This window comes from Camarhynchus parvulus, chromosome 10 (genome assembly GCF_901933205.1).
Source record: "Camarhynchus parvulus chromosome 10, STF_HiC, whole genome shotgun sequence".
Taxonomy (NCBI): Eukaryota; Metazoa; Chordata; class Aves; order Passeriformes; family Thraupidae; genus Camarhynchus; species Camarhynchus parvulus.
This window is the reverse complement of record NC_044580.1, coordinates 1,421,744-1,428,561: the sequence shown is the minus strand read 5'-3', so window position 1 is coordinate 1,428,561 and position 6,818 is coordinate 1,421,744.

The following is a 6,818-nucleotide window of genomic DNA, read 5'->3' as shown; positions in this document are numbered from 1 at the left end:
GACCTATTTAATTCACTTCTGGCATGTCTCTCACAGTCTCATCAGCAGAGTGAGCAAGACACAACACGTTGTCCTCAGGATGCACGCTCCCTTGTACAGCGTAGAAAGTACAGGGATGTGCATGAGTCCCACAGGATGTGGGTTACACAAAGAGCAAATTAGGCAGCCTTTGTCTACACTCAATCCTTGTAGCAGAAAATTCCTCCCTGGTGCTGTCACTGCATCAGCTGAGCTGATGTTACTTAGCAGGAGGAGGGAATGTCCTACAACTTCTGGCCCATGGTACTTACCAGGGCAGATAAGGGCTGGATTGGCAAAGCTGGCCTTGGAGGCCAGCTCCTGGAGAGCTTAAATAGGCTGCACACAAAGCCTCAGCTCTACAAGATAGCAAAGCCCCTGATGAGGGTTCAGACCAACAGTTACAGTCCCCAGGTCCTCAGAAAAGCCATAATCTGAATTAACCTAGGAACTATACAAAATTCAGAGACTCACAACTTGGCATGGGGATTCATGTGTACTGCTCCTAGGGAGCAGAAGTCCACTGTCAATATAGAAGCTTTCCTTATGCCTACTTAAAGAAAAGATGATTTCTCACTGTATTGGTTTAATAACCAAACTACTACAACAATAACAGTAAAAATTATTGAGTAAAACATTGCACTTCCACGGAATGTTTCCAAACACAAGAGTATTGAAAAAGTCTACAGATTTAGTTACAACCACCTCTAAATTGTAGTTTTTCTCTTTTCACTTACCTTGATTTTACACTATAGTCAGGTAGAACAGATTAGGGCCTTTCTGAGGTAAGTATAGTGAATATTTAAAAGATACCTAGTTACATATTGTTCAACAACCTGACTGCTTTGTTAAATGTATCAGTATGTTTTAACCCTAGTTTAGGAGAACATATTCCTCTGCCATAGAAGATGCCTTAAAAACATAGAGTGTCATGGCTGGGAATTCACTGAGGTAGCTCTTCTCACTTTGGGGAAAGAAAATGTCTTGCGAAATTAAACAAACATCTGTCTGGTTAATTTGGGAGTGGTGCTGATTGGCTCCTAAAAGAATGCCTGTGCAGCTCCTGTTGGAGTTTTCTGAAAGAATGTTAGCCATGACATGGGAGCCTCTAGGATACAGGAGAAAGGATTAGATACACGCAGAAGGAAAGGAACTTGAAGTTTAAAAAAAATACCTAAAGGGGGGTATCACCTCCACAGGAAAAAAAAACTTGAGGTTCTACTTACATGAAAATGTCCAGTTAATAAGCTTTTTTATAGCAAGATGACCTGTATCCATGGGACTGAACTGGCTGATGGTGATTTAATTTTTGTTTTCCTCCTAGAGAGAATATGAAAAGTACAGACATGTGTTAACATGCTTGCTATACCTTTCATTAACAATTTCAATTACTTGGAAACTTCTGTTCCAGCTGGCCAAGAAAGATAGGTGTAGAAATGAAATAGCTTGTATAGTCTCTCCCTCTTTAATTGGTATGTGAAGACAGATTGTATGCAAATTATTTTTACTTATTGAAAAAAGAAGGCAGCACAAATTTGTTTTTGTGACATAGTACCAATTCTCTAATGTTACTTGTCACCTCTTGTTTTTCATCACATTGGCTCATCTAATCTTATCTCATCTTATCCTCTCTCATTGATAAATGGTGCAGGAACTCCCTAGTAGTAGGTTCACTTTCTTCTGGGGAGTACCTACTGAACTCATTTTGAATTCTGTTAATTTAATTGGGCTCTTTAGAAAATCAAGGCAGCAAACTCACAGCACCAAGAAAGGATAGCTGGTTTTGAAATTCACAACTTTTCTGAGAGCAGGTGATGCCACAGTTCAGGCTTACTGACAATACAGTAAGGAGCAAGGCTGGGACTTGTTTATATAATGATGTTTCTGTCATGTCACCTATCCCTTGTCATGGGCAGAAATTTCCCTTGAGGAGGATCTGCTGTTTGGGCATAGATTGGGTTGGTCATAGGGGGTTGATTCTGAGAACAGACAAAAGGGCAGGTGGACATAATCACTTGGAAAAACTTCAAGCATGCCTTTCAAGTTGCTTTACCTACTTCTTATTCTTCTCCTAGGTCTCTTTCTGGTTTGGGTTGTGGGTTGGGGTTTTTTTGTATGTGGGGGGTTTTTTTTTAAGGAATATACAGGAAATGACACCTAACAACTGGTTCTGCGAGTTCTATAAAACATGCCTCCTAAAAGACTATTAAGGATTCAAGTTAGGTCAGTCAGAGTGAATTCACAGGCCTGTATGTCATTTGAAAAGTGGAGTGTTCCCTCACATGGAGGCAAATATAAATGAAATATAAACCAATTTCTCAAAGGCCTCTGAGACCTCTGCTGCCCTTGTAAAACAGGAATGTTCCTTTTGGACAAAGGAAGCCAACCATATGAGTGTAGGATATTATCAAAAATAGGAAATTGAAAACATCTGCATTCACCTAGAAAAACAAATAAAATAATACTGATGAAATCAGGAAAGTTTTATTAGCACAGTCAGCATATTTTATCCTGTAAGGATCTCCAAGAGCTTTGCACTACAGAAACTGAGGGACAATATTTCTGAAAGAAGCATAAAAAGAGCAAATTTCCCTTGGGGAAATTGGTCATCTATGCTTCAGCCATAAGGGAAGAGAAGGCCCTGAAGCAGAAGGTAGGAATCCCAATGGCCAGTTCTCTGCACAGCTCAGTAGGCAGCAAACAAGTACAGAAATACTCCAGAACATGCCAGTCATGCTTAGTACATGCTGTAACCCTGTAAAGGCTTTCTGTAACAGTTCCTAGGTAATGGTGGAGGGCAGTTTAGCTTTTGTAATTAAGAATTATGGGATTATTTACTGGAAAATTAAGCTTCAAATTATTTTAATAATTTTCCTCTTCAGAACTAATGTTTGTTTGGTTTGTCATTCAAGAAAGTAGTGAACTCCTTAAGTAAAACAGTATTTATAGCACAGTCTTCTGCACCTGCCCTGATCTGTAATCCGAGGGTCTACTCAGATACCACACCAAATGCTAAGAAGCACATGACCTAACTCATGACCTAAGATCTTAAAATAGCTCTGAGAAGGTCTTTTTTATTTTTTCCCTAAGACTCCTTTCACTCTAATTGCACTACTGTTATTTGCTAGATTTCAGCTGAGCAAACATATCTCCCAAATTTTTGTATTGTGCTTTTTTTTAAATCAGATTTGCTTTAGCTGGTAGTTAGGAGTTACTAATGTCATTCTCTGAAAAAAGTCTACAAAAAACAAGTAACAGAAAGACAAAACCCAAAGTCCACTCTTGGTAAGATGTCTTCCTACATCTTTCTCTTTATAGCTTCAAAGTGGTTCAGAGCAAAAAAAGATTAATAGATAATTTAAAACTGTTCATCTGTATTTATATATTGTTGGATTTATGTCCCACTCAGTGAAGTCTTGAGTCACTTAAATCTGACTAAAGTAATCTTCTATTTTAAAAAAGTGTTTAAAAAATAGTCTTGAAAAAGAATATCCAGCCCATTTTGATTAAGAGTATGGTATTTTGCAATAGAAAAGAAGAACAGTGAAGAGGCCAAGTAAAGAAAAAGACAATTAATATGCAATGGGGGAAGAAATACTACAATCAACTGTACCCAAACACCAAACTGCAAAGAACTGTGAATCAACAAATCCAAAAAGAAGTAACTCTTCCTGTGAGAGTCCACTCATGACCTTACAATGGTGCAGAAATTGCATTAGATATTATGATCTCTGATTTACACTTGTTACATTTATCCCAAATGATTACATTTATCCCAAATGATAACAGACCAAGTTCTACTGAATGCAATTGAGAAAAAGTTGTGGACAACAAGAAGGCCAATACCTTCAAAGGCAGAGTTCCATCCTTGTGGAGCAGTGCTTTGAGCTATATATAGATAAATACACTATCACTGTAACATCTGCTGCCATATCTACAAGATTACAAGGTGTCCTGAAATTCAGCTTTGCAGTTTTGCTGGGGATTTTTCCTCAGCAGAACAAAGAGCAACTACCATTGCATACCTCTGACAGATTTGTGTTACTGATCTTACTGGTACAATAACATATGATAGTAGCACAGAGCAGGAATGAAAACTAGGAAACAAGAAACCTGATTATATTTCTGATGTCCATCCCTTGATATAACAGCAGAGGGATGCTGTAGAGAACTATCAGGGCAGACAGCAATTTCCCTTCTCTTGGCTGCAACTGGGAAAAGTTCAAGTGTTTTAGGAATGTCCTGAAATCAAGTATCAGAATTCACAGCAGTTCATACAGCAGTGGCAACTCCTGCAGCACAGAAGGAAAAAAGAAAAGCTGCTGCAGTAAGTGAATGAACAGAAGTTGTTGGGCTGTACATGTGAGCATCCCTCTCCTGACAGGATTTAGTTTTGTCTTGTGGAGGTTCTCAACTATCACACAACAAGGCATCAATCTGAATTTGGACAGGATGTAGGAAAATATGTCCACATTCATACAAACTATTAACATATCTACCTACGACTGATGACTGAGGAATTTATACTGAAGTCTTGAGAGATTTCTACCATGAAGAAATAGCAGAGTGGGACATTTCTACTGTGTGACTTTGGCTCTGGGAAAGGCAAATTTGCTGATAGCAAAAAAGTTAATATTGCACTTAACCTTCAGGAATGATTCTGTTTCAATCAAACTGTGTGTATACCTCAAGAAAATAATTAATTAAGTTGTGAAAATTCATTATATAAGCCTAGGAGGTAAAGAGGTTATTTTTGGAAGACAGGAGACTTTTTATTTGACCTGAATATTCACCTTTCTCAGGATTAGGGAAGATCCTGAGAACCAAACTGATTGTGCCTTCAAACAGTGTAAATGTTTGTCAACAGCCAACCCTGCCAGGTCTGTCCAAAGTTTTTTTTTACCATCAAAGGTAGACCCACTGGGGAACAAGAAAACCCACAAACAAACACTTTAAAAGAAAAAAAATGTCTGCTGAAACCCAGAGAAGTAATTTTTTTTTTCCTGAGAGGAGAGAAAGGGAAGAAAGATGCATGCAGCCTTATCTTATAAACAGCCATTCATCACGTAGCAGAACAAGTAATACTTTATCCCCTTCACCGCAGACCTTGTATTTGTACAGCCTGAGACCAGCTGCCACAGCAAGAGAGCTGGGAAAATGTTCAGTCCCAGCTCAGGAAACAGGAGTGCAGCCCAGGTGCAGCCTCTCTCCTGACATCTCTCTCCATGTGTCCCACAACCTTATCTTGCTCTTTCCTATTGTCCCTGATAGCAAACATGCATTTGGTATCACTGAGATCTTTGCAACTTGATATGTTATTAGCATGCCAGATGAGATTCAGCAGTAGTAAACACAAGAAATCCAATCCACAGGAATAACAAATATATACTAATCTGTCCTCTCATTAGCTCCTTTTTCGTTCTCTGAAACATTTCAATAATTACTTGACAGTTAATGTTTTTATTGTTAAAGAAATTACTTGATGTTCTCATTAATCTTTATGCTATTTTTATTAAGAAAAGCTATTTGGGCAGAACTCATGGGTCTGTATCCTTTACTTTTACATACTGCTCCCTGTCCCAATGCAATAGAAAAAATAAATTCCCAGATCATTTTCCTGGAATCAATCCTGATTTGAATGTAAATCCATCAAACCTCAGAAGACATTTTTTTTAATGTTCCAGCATAAGATCCAAATTACCAGATGCAAAGGGAGTATCTGAAATAGCAAGTTGACAATTTCAGTGAAAAATACTATTTTTCTTCAGAGAAAAACTATCTTTGAGTTAGTTAAAATTATCTCACATACCATGATGCCAAAATTAATGGCTTTTCATTTGTGTGGGACAGCTACTGCAAGACTGCCAAGGGCTTGCCACACAACAGCCCTTGGGCAATAGCAGAGAGAAGAGTCTCTGCACACCCATCACAAAGGTACTGCTGTAATTAATGCAGTGTATCACAGCATGTGTATTTCAGCATGCAGGTGCCAGTTTCAAGCATTAAGGTCATTACAGATAATTGGAGTTCACAGCTCCGTTTCATTTTGCAGGTAAAATTTTCTCTTTATTTCAAATTTTCAATTAGTTTTACTGAGCAACACATTGGTTTGAAGCCTGTCTAGAACCTGGTGTCACACCTCTCCCAGTTCCCCACTGGCACTGTAACAGTGGGTGGCAAAGCAGCAGTTTGCAAGTGTCAACAATAAATCCAGTGGAAGTGGTAATCCTCTGCCTGTCAGAGTGTTTAACATCCATCTCAGCCCTCCCATGGTCTGCAGCAATTGTTAATCAAGCAGAATTGAAAACTGGCACTCAAATGGCATAGCTGCTATGGCTGGATAATAGCCTAGGAGCTAAAGTTTCATTAGGAGCTATTTTAACATTCATTTGTCTACAGGAACAACAAGCTCAGCAAACAACTGGACTGTTACCAGAGCCCTCTGCCACAGGCTCCTGGAAGCTCGTGGCTGAAGTTAAGTTTTACAGAGAATCACCCACACACCTTCCCAGTGCAGGCAGCAGTGAGTTTAACCAGAGCCCCAATTCCCCAGTGGCCTTTTGCACAAGTTTTACTTTGCTGATTGCAATTTCAGCTCAGCAGTTTAGAGGAAAGATGACAATTTCTGACACAAAGGCTGCATGTTCTAACACCAGCACATCAAACACAAATCCTGATGAAACTGAAGGCTGCTCACAGCCTTTCTTCTTTAGTACACAGGTCTAGAGCCAAGGCTTCAAAACATAAAACTGCTGAGAGTTAGTGAGAATTAAATATTCTGGACTCATTCATCTAAGCTA